Source organism: Pleurodeles waltl, chromosome 8, assembly GCF_031143425.1.
Source record: "Pleurodeles waltl isolate 20211129_DDA chromosome 8, aPleWal1.hap1.20221129, whole genome shotgun sequence".
Classification (NCBI taxonomy): Eukaryota; Metazoa; Chordata; class Amphibia; order Caudata; family Salamandridae; genus Pleurodeles; species Pleurodeles waltl.
The window spans coordinates 437,580,882-437,597,762 of NC_090447.1; the positions used below are offsets into that span (position 1 = coordinate 437,580,882).

Below are 16,881 nucleotides of genomic sequence, written 5' to 3' on the forward strand. Positions count from 1 at the left end.
GCTGAGGTACAGGGGATTGGGTCGGGGTGGAGGAAGTTGGAGGGGGGAGGCTAGACACAGGGACAATGGCTGCCATCAGTGCTGAGGCTAGAGTTTGCAGGGTTCGATGAAGGGCAGCCTGACCAGAATGAATGCCCTCCAGGAATGCATTTGTGTGTTGCAATTCCCTTTCTACACCCTGGATGGCATTCAAAATGGTAGACTGCCCAACAGTGAGGGACCTGAGGAGGTCAATGGCCTCCTCACTGAGGGCAGCAGAGGTGACAGGGGCAGGGGCTGAGGTGCCTGGGGCGAAGGTGATGCCCACCCTCTTGGGTGAGCGGGCACGGGGCGAAGGCTGAGGGGCTGCTGGGAGGGCGGTGCTGGTAGGGGGGTGGCAGCTGTACCTGTAGAAGTGGGGGGCACAGATGTTGCTGCCACCACAAGGGAGCTCCCATCGGAGGACGAGTCCGTGTCTCTGGTTGCAGATCCTGTGACCGCCGTGGTGCTCCCCTCGCCCTCCGTCCCACTGGTGTATTCTGAGTCCGTGGTGTGGGCCTCCATGGCCATGTGGGATGCAGCTCCCTCGTGCTCCGGTGCCACAGTACCTCCGCCTGATGATGCTGATGCACACAAGAACAGGGAGAACACAAAAAGGGGGGGGGGGGGGACGACAGAAGAAAGACAGGTTGAGTGCATGGCTTACCGCTACCGTTGGCGGACAATACAGACACAGCAGCCCCCTGCACTACGTCGCGCTGTTGGGCTCTACACATTCAATTCCTGGTATATGGCCTACATGGCTATGGTCGACATCTGCACACATAGATGACACAGGGGCATGAATACCTGTACTTGGCACTCTACAGAGGTGGGGTGGGGTGCCACATGGCCTGCATTACGGAGGGCCTAGCCTTTGGAACTCGCCCTGGCCTAGGGAAACCCACAGCCCTCCTCCCCCACCCAGACACCTTCACTGCGCACAAAGTCCACTGAATGATGTTGTACTAACCACCTTGTGTCTGCTGTGATGCCCTCAAGCGCCCATCCAACTCAGGGTAGGCCACCGTCAGGATCCGGAACATCAGGGTGGTCATGGTTCGACGGGCACACCTCCCACGTTGGGAGGCCATCCCCAGCTGAGCCTCCGCTGTCTTCTTGCTCCAGTGGCAAATGTCCTCCCATCTTTTCCGGCAGTGGTTGCTCCGTCTGTGGTGGACCCCCAGGGTCCGGACGTCCTTGGCGATGGCACGCCAAATATCCTTCTTCTGGTGGGTGCTGACCTACATGACATGTACAGGGGAAGAAGAGAGGTCATTAACAACTGCACCGTCTAAGTGAGTGGCCCACATCCCTACCCTTGCCATGTGGCACATGCATTCACAGTCCTTCATGCACGCAGAACTGTGCCCCCTTCATTCTTACAACCAGCCCTCTCCACACAGGCATAGCCCATACAACATGCTCCCTGTGTACTTAACTGTTGGTCTGGAGGACCGTAGAGTAGCGTGTACTGGGGGAGGACCCCGTCCACGAGCTTCTCCAACTCCTCTGCAGTGAAGGCAGGGGTCCTTTCCCCAGTCGCACGAGCCATTGTCTCTTCCAGACCGAGGTCACAGCAGCACTTGCAGTGTAGGTCCTCTCCTGTTGAAGATCAGGTATCGAGTGATTGAACAGATAGAAAATGGCAGTCACGTCCGCGGCGGTGCGTACCATAACCGCCGGCGTACATCGTCATTGGCTCCTGGGACCCATAGGGTCCAATGTTAACCAATGCAGCATTGCGCCGCGGTCTTCGACCGCCTACCGCGACGGTGTACAACGCCAGCGCAGTTACCTCACATCCCATTGTCCCACTTTAGAGGTCAGGCAGCTGCCATTTCAGGGGCCCACATGCCCTAATTACCAACTGCGTCACACAGACCTGGGCCTTGTCGCACAACACAAATACAGGCCACATTTTGTGTATGAATGGTGTTCTGTGTAGACTGTGGGTACATACCTCTGAGTTGTTTGACTCTGTGGTCGCTGTTGTCATTCCTAGGTACCGTCGCTGGGACATGTGAGGAGATGGCGGAATCCTCCGGTGTACCGACTGCTGGTGGACCTGTCGACAATGGAGGAAAGACATTTGATCATCACCTACAGGTTTGACTGTGCCACAATCCAGGAACTGTGTGCCCAGTTGGAGCCTGACCTGATGTCAGCAATCCACCATCCCACAGGGATCCCCCCTCAAGTGCAGGTGCTATCAGTGCTCCATTTCCTTGCAAGTGGGTCACTTCAAACAACAGTGGCCATGGCATCAGGGATGTCCTAGCCTGTGTTGTCCAGAGTGTTGTCTGCCCTTCTGAAACAAATGCGGAGCTACATCGTTTTCCCTCAGGTGGAGGATTTGCCTACAGTTAAAGGTGACTTCTATGCCCTTGGACATATCCCCAATATCATAGGTGCCATTGATGGGACCCATGTGGCTCTGGTCCCCCCCCCCCCACAGGAGTGGACAGGTGTACAGGAACCGGAAGAGTTATCATTCCATGAATGTACAGATGGTATGTTTGGCAGACCAGTACATCTCCCAGGTAAATGCTGTGTTCCCTGGCTCTGTGCATGACGCCTACATCCTGCGGAATAGCAGCATCCCTTATGTGATGGTTCAACTCCAGAGGCACAGTGTGTGGCTATTAGGGGACTCTGGTTACCCCAACCCGTCATGGCTACTGACCCCAGTGAGGAATCCCAGGACCAGGGCACAGAAACGCTACAATGAGGCCCATGGGCGGACTAGGAGGGTGATCGAACGCACCTTCGGCCTCCTGAAGGCCAGGTTCAGGTGCCTCCATATGACAGGTGGTTCCCTATTCTACTCACCAAAGAAGGTGTGCCAGATCATTGTGGCCTGCTGTATGCTTCACAACTTGGCTTTGCGACGACAGGTGCCTTTTCTGCAGGAGGATGGTCCAGATGACGGTGTTGTGGCAGCTGTGGAGCCTGTGGACAGTGATGAGGAGGAAGCAGAGGAAGAAGACATTGACAACAGGGACTCAGTTATCCAGCAATATTTCCAGTGGCACACAGGTGAGAAAACATTCCTGCCTACTACAAATACTTTCACACTTCTACCTCTATCCTGTCTGTCGATTTCAACCTGTATATGGTCACTGAGTTGTACATTTCCCTTACGGTTTCACAGGTGTGGTTTCCAACGTGTGTCATGTGCTTAGATTCCTCATGGACTTGAGATGTGTGACATAGGTATGTTGACATTACATTTGAAAACGCATTTTGTCACTGTCATTGCTAATACACATTTTCGAAATCACAGACTGACTCCAGATTGGTTTGTGCTTATTGAAGTGCTCAATATTGGAGGGGGGTTGTAAAATGGTGAGGGGGGATGGTGGAGGAGTGTCCATGGCAGAGTCCAGTCTATTAGTCTCACAGGTGCATTGCCCATATGGGCATAGGAAGTGGAGCTGGGGCAGTTCCAATATGGACAGGGTTACAAAGTGGGCCAGTAGGATGACAATCAGGGTGGTCTAATGTCTTGGCGGGGGTCTTGGCATCGTGCTCTGTCTTGTTCCTGGATCTCAGGGACCGCTTGCGGGGTGGTTCTCTGTCTGCAGGGGGTGGGGTGCTGGTGTGGTGGTCCTGTGGCGGTGCCTCCTGTCCACTAGCGCCGGCGGAGGTGGTGGGCAGTTCATCGTCCATGCTAGTGTCAGGAGCCCCTTGGAGTGCCACAGTGTCCCTCCTGGTGTTAAGTATTTCTTTCAGCACCCCTACGATGGTGCCCAGGGCGGAGCTGATGGTTCTGAGTTCCTCCCTGAACCCCAAATACTGTTCCTCCTGCATGCGCTGGGTCTCCTGAAACTTGGCCAGGACCGTTGCCATCGTCTCCTGGGAATGGTGGTATGCTCCCATGATGGAGGAGAGGGCCTCGTGCAGAGTGGGTTCCCTTGGCCTGTCCGCCCCCTGTCGTACAGCAGCCCTCCCAGTTCCCCTGTGTTCCTGTGCCTCCATCCCCTGGACCGTGTGCCCACTGCCAGTGCCACCAGGTCCCTGTTGTTGGGGTGGTGGTTTATCCTGGGTTCCCTGTAGTGGTGGACACACAGCTGATTGACGTGTCCTGGGCACGGAGGTATGGGCCCGCTGGGTGGGTGCTGTGCTGGTGTTACCAGAGGGTGGAAGGTCTGTGGTGGGCTGTGCCTGTGTGAGGAGAACCGACTGTCCCGAGGCCCACGATGGTCCGGGCTGGTCATCTGGATCCAGTTGGACAGAGCTGCTGTCATCACTGTGGGCCTCTTCTGTGGGTGGGGTGGAGATGTCTGGACCCTCCTGTCTGGTGACGTTGGGTAGTGGTCCTGCAGGTGTGTAAAAGCATGATTATTGCATCTGTGTGTATCATGGTGTGCAATGGGTGGGTGACCGTGTACCCCAGTGCTAGCATTCCTGTGTGGGGGCTTGTGTGATGATGGTTGAGGGGGGTGTTATGGGTATGTGCAGTGGGCATGCTTTAGTGATGGGTGTCCATGCTTTGTTTTGTCATGCAGGGCTTGGTGTTGGGATGGGTGGTTTGTGTTATTAGTACATTTGTGAGGAGTTGGAGTGATAGGGGAGGTGGCGAGGGTGGGGGTCTGTGATAGCATGCAGGTAGGGTGGGGGATATGTTAGTTAAGATTTTACTTACCAGAGTCCATTCCTCCATAGACTCCTGCGAGGCCCTCAGGATGCAGAATCGCCAAGACCTGCTCCTCCCATGTTGTTAGTTGTGGGTGAGGGGGTGGGGGTCCGCCGCCAGTTCGCTGTACCGCCAGGTGGTGTCTTGAGACCACAGAACGCACCTTCCCCCGTAGATCGTTCCACCTCTTCCTGATGTCGTCCCGATTTCTTGGGTGCTGTCCCACTGCGTTGACCCTGTCCACTATTCTTTGCCATAGCTCCATCTTCCTTGCAATTGAGGTGTGCTGCACCTGTGCTCCAAATAGCTGTGGCTCTACCCGGATGATTCCCTCCACCATGACCCTGAGATCCTCCTCCGAGAACCTGGGGTGTCTTTGCCGTGCCATGGGGTGGTGTAGGGGATGTGTGGGGTGATGTATGTGGTGATAAGTGTGGTGATATGTAGTAGTGTGTTATGTTTTGTGCGTGGAAGAAGTGTGGGTGATGGTCTGGTGTGCCTGTGGATGCTTGGTAGTAGTTTGTAGTGTCTCTCTCTGGCCTTCTTTCTGTGTTTTTGTCGTAGGGGTTTGTGGGTGATGTGGGTGTGTGTTTTATATTGTATTGGGTGTGTGGGAGTGGTGTGTGTATGTGTATCAGGTGTGTGTATTTCGAATTGTCCAATGTGGTTGTGTTTTGAAAATGTGTGTGTATTTTGAGCGCGGCGGTGTGTACCACCAATGGAATACCGCGGTTGAAAGACCGCCGCGTGGATTCGTGGGTCGTGATAGTGTGGGCATATTTCTGTTGGCGTGAGGGTGGAGGTTTTGTTTTCGCCAGTTTATCACTGACCTTTGGTGTGGCGGACTTGTGTGGGTGTCTGGATTTTGTTGGATTTCGAGATGTGGGTCGTAATAGCTGTGGCGGAATTCCGTGGCCGCGGCGGTGTGTTGGCGGTCTTCTGCACGGCGGTAAGCGGCTTTTACCGCCAATGTTGTAATGACCCCCCCAAATCTTTTCAACAAATGGCGATAAATTCGAAATATTTAGCTAACGTTGCACAGTGCGCTTTGTGAGGCACCATGTGTAAATAAACGCATTGTTAAATCTGTCCCAGGGAGGGCCATGTTTGCTTAAGGCCACATTTTAATATAATCGAGCACTCGCTTAAACAGCGTGACCCCTCGCAGGCAATTTTAAAGAGCGGACATGTCTGCACCTTTGTATTCTGGGACTTATAGTCCTTGTAATGCAGTCTCTAGAACGTAAAGAATACTGTACCCTGGCTACCTGGGGCACGGATCTGTAAACCTGTTTAATTGATATGAAAGGTTATCTATCATTCGGCACAGAGAGCCAGACTCTCAAGTACACTTGTGATTATACACAGAGGGTAGAAGTCTTTCTTTTTTGCTCAGGTAAAACACAGTGCATTCACTTCATGCCAGGGAGGTATATAATTTAATTTTCACATTCAAACTAGTTGGATCTATGATCTGAGTGCTTCTATGGAGGAATGCCTCTGATAGGTCGCCGGAGCACTGACTACTTTGTGCATCTTTTTGTAAAGTGTGGCTGTGACAATGTGAAGTGATCAGTGTGAATCGGTCTCTCTAGATACAGTGATGATACAGCGTTCAGCAGAGGACTGAATCTGGGGAATCTGTTTATGGTGCTGCTGTCTGAGGAAGAAATAAAAAAGGCGGCTCTGTGGCTGTAAGCAAAATCTCAAATCTGCCGCGGGCGCCACCACATCTTGTGATATAAGGCAGCGTGAACCATGCCAGCACCATGAAGTTCAGCTCTCTGTTAACTTGGACCTGATAAAGGGCAACGGCCAGGGACATCGTACTAGCACGGTAAAGTCTTCCCGCATCTGCCTGTCTGTCAGTGGCTGTTACAGCTGCTGGCCATTAGGCAATGTGTGTAAAATATTCTTAAGCATGCACTACCCTTCAGGAGGTCCGAGGTGTGACTGTGTACTCTGAGGCATACCGACATCAAGGCCATGACCCGGCCACGCATTTGACTGTCTCTGGAGTCTGACTGACTGTTACAGCTGCTGGCCGTTAGGCAGTGTGTGTGAATATTATTGAGCATGCACTGCCCTGCAGCAGGTCCGAGGTGTGACTGGGTTCTCTGAGGCACACCGGCATCAAGGCCATGACCGCTGCGGCCACGCATTTGACTGTCTCTGGAGTCTGACTGTTACAGCTGCTGGCCGTTAGGCAGTGTGTGTGAATATTATTGAGCATGCACTGCCCTGCAGGAGGTCCGAGGTGTGACTGGGTTCTCTGAGGCATACCGACATCAAGGCCATGACCGCTGCGGCCACGCATTTGACTGTCTCTGGAGTCTGACTGTTACAGCTGCTGGCCGTTAGGCAGTGTGTGTGAATATTATTGAGCATGCACTGCCCTGCAGGAGGTCCGAGGTGTGACTGGGTTCTCTGAGGCATACCGACATCAAGGCCATGACCGCTGTGGCCACGCATTTGCCTGCCTCTCTAAGGAGCCACAGACGCTGTCGCACAAACATGGCCCCTCCTCATTTCTTGCCCCTTATTTTTGACATGATTAATATAGCCAAAACGAGAACGTTTTCTTAGATGGGCAGTAAAGTGAAATTCAACTGTTAAAGAGTAACGATTTGAGCCTGGTCCTGGGCGATGGGACACCATCATTTACAATATTTGTACATGATGCAGCTGTTCTTGATGAGGTAGTGGACCAAGAAGGGGAGCTAATGGGGATAAATCATCAGGATGGGGGGTGATGGGATCATATTTTTTCTTCCCCTGAATGAGACCTACGCCTTGCAGTGTGCCCTACTGCCTTTTAGTGTTATTTCCTTGCTGTCTCATTGTGTCCGGTCTAACAAATCACAATAACGTGTATTTCCTCATTAGATTTCATTTGCAAAGGTATATAAAAAAAATAAGGAAATCTGTAAGGTACTCACCATTGTATATCTCAAAGTCTGTTATGGAGTTCTGTGGTTACACTGAATAATCAGCTACATACATCATTATAATATTATGAAATCTCTTTATTGAAGTCATATCTACACTTTCACAATTGTCTTATTAGCCTTCTTTCTTTCTCAGATATACTTAAAAATGCACCATTTCCACACTCTTCTCAAATTTTTCTCGGGGGAGAAGTCCCCCGCATTCCCCTTATAATGGTTGGGCTCGCTCGCCACAGTCACTCACGACAGGTCACTCATCCTGAACTTTTACACCCCACCACTTTCAAATGTCACAGGCCGCCTCTGCTAATAATCCCCTGAAGTGTGACATTGAACCTGTGACATGGATGATGACCTTTGTACTTGCTATAATTTTGTTCTGTGAGTGAGGGCCGGGCTCTGTTTTGTGGTGCTTTTAACCCTGAAAAGCATACCCCTTAAATATCTGTGGCAAGCTATTGAGTGTGTGGCTTTCCTCCAAGGGTCTCTCCTACGTACAAGGCAATGTCAGTGTTTTTTAAAAGACATGCTCCATTGAGGAGACTTGCAAGTTATCTACTGGCTCACTAACCACTCCTTGTGCACGAACTATGCATGAAGTGTGAGAACCAGAGATTCTGCTCATCTTTTGCTGAAGCTCATTTTATGCTGTGCCCCCCCCCCAGCCAGTTAAGCTTTTGTATCATCTGGTATATAATGGAAGATAAGTTCGAAGATGCAGGAGTACGTATGAGTTACAGTGATTCTTTCACTCGTCATTCCCATCACTTTTACAGATCTTTTACACTGCGTTCAGTGGTCTCTAGGCTTTATTGTTGATCCAGTTACTGGCTGGGGAGCAGGAATTAAAAGGGGAGGTTCACAAGTGGATATTAAGGAGAGGGTCAGCAGTAGAATGGGGTATAACTATGCTTAGGTTTCCCAGTTACTATAGTCCCTCACCATTTCAGGTGTGATTTCCAACACGTAAAGGTGAGCAGAGGCTCATGTGAAATGAATAACAACAATCTAAAAGGTTAAATGGCCATTATATCCCTACGTTACCATCCCTCCATTGTTTTTTAGACATACATGAACAACCACCAATAAAGGGATACCTAGGCTGTTCAAGATATTTCTATTCTTTCCCAGGACCCTAGCTGTGATAATAGTCAAAGTGTTCCATGGAATATGGTCAAGCCCATCCTAATTTTTAAGGACCTGGTGATGAAGACCTGATGAAGAAACATGCCACTATCAAAATGGTTGAGGGTCTAACAAAAAAAAAAATATTTGGTTGCCGAAAGCAGTCTGTACTTCTTATATATACCTACCTTTGAGTAGATTCCTGAGTGTGAGATACCCTTTTGTGTCAAGGTATTATACAGGGAGAGTTCTAGGCCCTATCCAAGATCTTCTCTTTTCCTCTTCCTGTTGGATTGTCTGATAACCACCATCTCAGGTTTTTAGGTTGTGATATCATGAATAACGGAGTCACAAGACTGAATAACTTTTAATGTGTTGGAAGTATTCAGCACGACAACCTTTTTAGTGACTATAATTTCAACTTTTATCACAGGCATGTAGTTGCCAATAATGCCCAGCCCCTTTGTCACCAAATGGCATTTACATAATTTTATCTAAGCTAAGACATTATAGTTTGATGTTCTTTGTGTGGCTTGGTGATAGACTTTCTTTGAATGCTTTTACACATTCAATATGAAGAGTCAGAAGGGTCCACATCAGCCGTACTACAGCGATGAAACTCCCTTTCCTTCTGCCTTTGTTAACACAAACTTTGTATCTTTTTATGATTAGTTTAACATTGGCTAATCTTCCATATACATTACACTGTTGTGAGAGTCAAAAAAAGTTAAAGAAAATTTTTATTCCTCTGAACCAGTCACTAACACTGAAAAACAAGTTCCTGAAAGGAAAATAATGAAGAAAACATTCTGGGTTCCCGACTAGCTAGTGTTTATATTGTGACAAAGCTGTTATCCATACACTGTTGGTTTGAATATGGCTCAGCCCTTAGCTTTAACTTTCTTCCTGATGTAGTTTCTCTAAGTAATTTATTATGAGCGAATTGGAAATTTGAAGGAGCCAGGGTATTTAAATTATAGAAAATGACTCGCTCTATTCACATCTGTCTGGGTCTTCATTTTAACTGTACCCTTCTGCCATCTTACTTCATATCCAGGGATAATTGTTTATTCTTTATTGACTTAATTTATTCTACACCAAAGTGTGGCATTGTTGTGGCAGGTTGGGCATGGTTTGTATTTGTAATATCTGTGATTTTGATGGTAAAAGACGAGTGAAACTACAAAATAATTAATCTGCAGTCGTGCAACTTTAAAGTCAGAGATTTACTAAAAGAGGACAGTAGTGTTGTACATTATTAGTGGAAGGTACGTCTAGGTGAGACTTCAGATGAGCATCCAGTTAAGGTCAGATCAGTGCAAGCAGGAGGGGACATACGAGCAGAGATTAAAGCTAGAGTGACAATGATGCTGCCAACAATGGATGAAAATGGGTGGGCAGGATGAGTAGGAAAAGTGGGACTAAAATGGAGGGCTGTTATAATTCTCACTGAAGTGGTGTAGCTTTAGGCCTGCGAGCATTACACTGGTTCCTCTTGCTTGTGGTGGCCAAGCTTCTCCCCGATAGGCTGGAGTTGTCAGAGGTTATGTGCTGGGAGGTGTTTCGGCACTGGACTGTTGGTTAGCCCTTGGCTCATCCTCCCATTCGCCAAAGGGTGCGGATGGGAGACATGTTTCTAACATGTCTGACTCTTGTTTTTGATTCTTGGAGAAAGATGATACATTTCCTGTGACAGAATCAAAGTTGTTCCTGGCCATCCCCACTGTGCACTTCTTGTCAATGACTGAGGTGGCATGTCTCGAAAGGGAATCAAAACTTCCCACCTGGGTGCCAGTCACACACAAAGACAGGATGTTGGATTCTTGGGTTCAACGGCTAGGGCACCGTTTTGATTGTTCTTAGTAAGCCTACGTTGTGTGGCCACTATGTCTAGAGGGTCGCAAGTCCATCCATCAGCATGCGGGATGTTGTCTTGAACTGCCCTGCCAAACAGGACGTTGGCAGGTGTCCTTTAGGTGGAGCTTTGAGGGGTCCATCTGTGCACTAAGTGCTTTTTGTATGACGTCTTCCACATCAGCTTGTTATTCGCTTCCAATGCAGATTGCTTTATTAAGTGTGTGCATTAGCCTCTAGCATCTGACTTCAACAGCATGTGGTGCCCATCTGACAGGGACCCAAAGTCTATGCTGATATATCACACTTGGGGCCGGCACTGGGGCTGTCGTTGGCAATTAGAGGGGGCCCATCCAGGTGCTTTAATACTTGGCACAAGTGGAATCGGGCAACCATGACTCCCACCTCTGCGTTCAAGGTGGGAAACCAGAATTTCGGAGGCAGGCATGCTTTGGTTATGGTCAATTCCAGGTGTCCGGTGTAGGCAAGGGTCCGAATGGGTGATCGCTGTGAGTTGGAAATAACAGTTTGGTGGCCTTTCAGGAGGACTCCGTTCTTGCTGACACTGAGTTTGTGCTGGATATTCCACAGAGCGGAAAGTTCGCGTTGAGCCATGTCACCTTATCTCCGCAGGTGCTGGAGGAAATCCTTACACTTGCAAGACATGGTCTTTACCAGGATCTTTTGGAGGCATGGGTCTGGGATGGTGGTGTCGACAATGTCTTAGAGGGCTATTGTTTTAAGGCAGCTGACCTCCGTGATCCTGTGTGCCTATTCCTCTGCTTCAAACAGAGGGCCTTTGGAACCACTGGGGGGCAGCCATGGGTGCTTTGAGGGGTAGTCTGTGGGATTATCACATCCTGGGTTGTAGATTACTGACAGTTGATATTGTTTGGAGCTGCAGGGTCCATTTTTAGATGTGAGGAGGGGGGTGTAGGAGGCTGGCCTGGTTTGTAGTGTGTACCTTGGGTACTTCCACCTTACACCAGGTCCAGTTATCCCTTATTAGTGAAATGTAGTAGTGTTCTAGCAGCTTAGGTTGCTAGAGGTAGGTATAGCAGAGCAGCTTAGGCTGAACTAGGAGACATGCAAAGCTCCTGCAATACCACTTATACACAAGTAAAGACAATACTCAGTATTACCAAAAATAAAGGTATTTATTTGGGCGACAGAGTACCAAAAATATCTTAGAGATAATACTCCTTCTGGAGGTAAGTATTATATACAATATATACACTAGACACCAGAATTAGAAAAGTAAATAGTCATAGAGCAATGCAAGCAATAGGAAATGCTATAGATTGCAATGGGAGAAAATAGGTCTAGTGGCAACACAAACCATATACTAAGAAAGTGGAATGTGAATCACGAATTCCCCCCTAGACAAGTGTAGTGTGTGTAGAATTGCTGGGAGAGTAAGAATACAGTAAAGGTAAGTAAATTACCCTACCCCAGAGCCCAGAAATGCAGGAGTAAAGTACTGCAAGTTTCCTTAGGACACACTACACCTCATGATTGGGATTTTGCAGCAGCCAACCAAGTATGCAAAGAACAACTGCTGGATTCCTGGGCCTGAAGACCTGCAAAGGAAGGGGACCACATCCAGAAGTCGATAGAAGTTCCAGGAAGGAAATGGGCCCCTGCCAACCCAGAAGAGGGTGCAAAAGAAGAGTCCACGGTTAGTCAAAGACTACAGAGTTGCACCCTAGGAAGATGCCAGCGGGTTCCTGCGTGATGCATAGAATGTCCCACGACGTGAAGATCGTTGCAGATGTGATTTTGTGTTGGAAGTCGCCAACAAGCCTTGGCTACGACAAAAGTGCGTTTTGCGTCAAAATGGCGCTGGATGGACCCAGGAGGGACCTGGGGGCCTCAACCCTGTGTGAGTAGGAAGAGGAGGCTCTCAGCACTTTAGAGAGCCCTCAAGATGCCAGCCAGCACCCCCGGAGGTCCCAGGACACGGGGACAAAGGAGGTGCAAAACGCGGTTGATGCAGCACAACAAAGGAAGGTCCCACGCCGCCGGAGAACAACTCAGCGAGTTGAGCGTCGCAAGATGGAGTGCTGGGGACATGGGCCAGGCTGTTTACGAAGGAATTCTGCAAAAAGTTCACAGATGCCTCAGGAGGTGAAGACGACGCAGTACACAGGGGTACCGTTGCTCTCAGGGAAGGCAAGGTCTTAACTCCTCCAAATTGCGTCAGCAGGACCTCAGGACAGTCTATGTCGATGATGTCCACCCTCTGTGTCCTTAGGAGCACACTCGTCGCTGTGAGAGGAGACCAAGGGTACCAGTCGTCGTTCTGTAAGGTGCCTGCTTGGAGCAGGGGAGTGACTCCGTCACTCCACAGGAGATTTCTTCGGTTCTTCTGGTGCAGGATGAAGACAAGGAGTCCTCAGAGCATGTACACGGTGGAAACTGTTGCAGTTGCTGACTTGGAGCTGAGGTTGCTGAAGAAAAGTATCTCTGGTGGATACTTTGTTGCACTTACAGCGTTTCTTGGAGCAGGCTGCGGTTGAGCTGATGTCAGAGGAAGCTGAAGTTGTTGCAGAGGATTCCTGAAGGAAACTTGCAAGCAGAATCTGAAGAGAACCCACAGGAGAGACCCTAAATAGCCCTGAGAGGGGGGATTGGTTACCTTATCAGCTTAAGGACCTATCTGGAGCGGTCTCTGACGTCACCTGCTGGTACTGGCCACTCAGAGGCCTCCAGAGTGCCCTCACACCTTGCAAAGCAAGATGGCTAAAGTCTGGGACACACTGGAGGAGCTCTGGGCACCACCCCTAGGGTGGTGATGGACAGGGGAGTAGTCACTCCCCTTTCCTTTTTCCAATTTCACGCCAGAGCAGGGGAGAAGGGGTCCCTGAACCAGTGTAGACTGGCTTATGCAAGGAGGGCACCATCTGTGCCCTTCAAAGCATTTCCAGAGGCTGGGGGAGGCTACCCCTCCCCAGCCTGTAACACCTATTTCCAAAGGGAGAGGGTGTAACACCCTGCTCTCAAAGGAAATGCTTTGTTCTGCCTTCCTGGGTCTGGGCTGCCCAGACCCCATGAGGGCAGAACCCTGCCTGTGAGGTGGCAGCAGCTGTAGCTGCAGTGCAAGCCTCAGAGAGCTGGTTTGGTAGTACTGGCGCTCCATGGTGGAGCCCCCAGGATGCATGGAATTGGCTCCCCAATACCAGATTTGGAATGGGGGGACAATTCCATAATCTTAGACATGTTACATGGCCATATTCGGAGTTACCATTGTGAAGCTACATATATGTATTGACCTATATGTTGTGCATGCATGTAAAGATGCACTCGCAAAGTCTGGGGAAATGGCCCTTAACTATGTGGGGGCACTTTTGCTAGTGCAAGGGTGCCCTCACTTAGTAACTTTGCACCTAACCTTCAGCAAGTGAAGGTTAGACATATAGGTGACTTATAAGTTACTTAAGTGCAGTGAAGATGGCTGTGAAATAACGTGTGCATTATTTCACGCAGGCTGCAATGGCAGGCCTGTGCAAGGGTTTGTCTGAGCTCCCTATGGGTGGCAAAAGAAATGCTGCAGCCCATATGGATCTCCTGGAACCCCAATGCCCTGGGTACCTAGGTACCATATACTAGGGACTTATAAGGGTGTTCCAGTGTGCCAGTTGAAATTGGTAAATGAAGTCACTAGCCTTCAGTGACAAATTTAAAAGCAGAGAGAGCATAAGCACTGAGGTTCTGATTAGCAGAGCTTCAGTGACACAGTTAAGCACTACACAGACACACACATTAGGCCATAAACTATGAGCACTGGGGTCCTGACCAGCAGGATCCCAGTGGGACAGGCAAAAACATATTGACATACAGGTAAAAATGGGGGTAACATGCAAAGGAAGATGGTACTTTCCTACAGGGGGTGCAGAGCAGTGCCAGCCACAAGTGGTATGAGAGGCTTGTGGTCAGTTATGGCCCTTAAGGGCCATCCATAGAGATAAAGGTGGAAATGATGGCAGCCCCACTTGATAGCGATGGCTTCCATTTCTATATAAGTATATCGCTTATTGGTTTCATTGAGTGTCTTGCTGGCAAATGCAACAGGTGCCAACTGATTGCCCTCAGCATGTTGCATTAGGACTGCTCCAAGGCCGGTGGGGCTGGTGTCTAACACAAGCTCGGTTTCTTTTGCAGGTTCAAAGTACGCCATTACAGTGTCTTGGAGGTGAGTGTTCTTGATAGCCTGAAACACGTCACCCTCTGTTTTTGCACATTCCTAGGGGGTGAACGCTTTTGTGACGTGTCTTAGAGAACCTGCCATCATAGCCAGGTTGGAAATAAATCTCTTGCAGTATATGGGAAGGCCAAAGACGCTCCGGACCTTGGCAGCTGATGATGGTGTGGTCGCCTCTTTGCATTTGGGGGTTGTGACCTTGATGCCAGTGCTTAAGAAAATCCAGCCAAAAAACCCTGGCAAAGGTACTGCCACTTGTTTCGATTGAGGGTGAGGATGGCTAAGTTGATCCGCTCGAGCGCTGCACGCAGGTGGCGACGGGTACTCTTGAGATTGGGCCCATAAATGAGGATGTAACTGCTGACATTGATGAGGGCTTCCAGCATCACATTCTGGAAAGCCTCTGCTGAGGCTGATATTCCAAACTTGAGCCTGCTCTAATGCAGGAGGCTGTTGTGGGTAGAAAATATCATGTTGTACCTACCTACATGTTGTCATGCAGCTCCATCTGGTGGTAGCCCGAGTTCAAGTCGAGTGTCAAGAACCACTTGGACTCATTGATGTCAATGATCAGGTCATCAATCTGGGGATAAATGGCCTTGTTGGGGAGGCTGATGTCCATGCAGATGCAACCTGGCTGCTTGGGTTTGTTTGCAACCACCATGGGGCACATTTTGGAGAGTGCCCTGGTTCAGGAGTACACAATATCAAGAAGATCACGTCATTGGCTAGAGCGCTGGTGCTGTATGTGGACAAAGTAGCGCTTTCAGCATCTGATTAGTGATCATGCATTACTGTCCTTACTCCCTGGAGGCGAGGTATGCCATGGTCTCTGGATGTGGGTGGTCTGTGCCCACCTCGGCAGACTTTAGCACAGTAATTGGGGCATTTGCAAGTCGAAACTAATTTTGCCTCTGGCTGGGCATTCGTGAAGGGGGTAGGAGGTGAAACTGCAGTAGTCCTTGATGAGAGCCTCTATGCGGAGAGGCTTGGGCTTACTTCATTGAGAGGCGGCGTTCGAGACTGCAGCTGCTGCTTCCATTTTGAGATGTCTGGGTATAGGTTCTGGCATTGTGGCAAGTTTGTGGAATTAATTGGTCATCCCAGTCGTTGGGCACTTTGCGGGAGCGGTTGAGTGTAAGAATCTCATCAAGCGGCATGATAGGGCAACAAAGGATGTTGCGCCTCAGTGCAGCCGACCAGCAGCCTTGAATTATTTGAGCTCATACCTGTTTCTGTGGCTCATCCATTGTGCAGGTGCTGGCAAGCTCCCTCAGGCGGGCGTATAAGAGGTCAATGGACTCATCTTCCCATTGTCTGGCTTGGTGCAGTTTGAACCTCTAAAAATCTGTTCTCATTTGAGGGTTGGAGTACACCTTGAGGGCAGTTATGGTCCCGTCATAGTAATCTTCAGCACTGGTGCGAGGCAGGTTGTGAAAGAGTTTAAAGATTGACTCACTGGCAAGATGTAGGAGCAGGAGATCGTTTAGTCTCGCCATCAGTCTCTTGGTGTCCTGGAAGTAATTGTTCAGGCACATGACTGAAGTGCACAAACATGAAGCTGCTGTGGATGGGTTTCTGAGCTCGCTGAGAGGATTAAAGGGACCTCCATTGGCATGGGTTGGCATGCGGCTTTGTGGTGGAGCAGGAGCTGCGTAGCTTGGGGGTGAAGTTTGTGGTGCAGTGTGGCCTGTGCGCTATCTTGCTGATCAGCACTCATAATGATGGACGTGTGCGAAAAGTGGAATGCCCAGGAAAAACGGGGTTGTTGCAGCGAAAGGTGGCAGGGTTGGTCATGCTGTCTGTGGCTAGTAAGGGCTGACACTCACCAGAGACCCGAAATGCAGGGCTTGTGTAGCGCATGAAACACTGATTATGCCACGTGAGGCATCAGGATGATGCACCAAGATGGGCCCAGGAAGAGGTGGCACTCGTTTCAGGGGGATGCGTCCTCAGAGGCAGTGAGGAGGTGGATGCCGCACTGTGTGATGTCCGTTCTGCTTGGCAAGAGCGGGCCCGCAACCAAAGTACTACAGTTACTTCCGTGAGGACACAGTGTCAACAGCAATCAATGAGGCACTGAAACGCATTGGTTA

At 49.7% G+C, this 16,881-nt stretch overlaps 1 protein-coding gene across 37 annotated transcripts in view; it reads left to right on the plus strand.

Moving 5' to 3' along the window:
- The window catches only part of INPP4A (inositol polyphosphate-4-phosphatase type I A), a 997,999-nt gene that overhangs the window by 773,941 nt on the left and 207,177 nt on the right, over positions 1–16,881 (plus strand). The window lies entirely within an intron of this gene.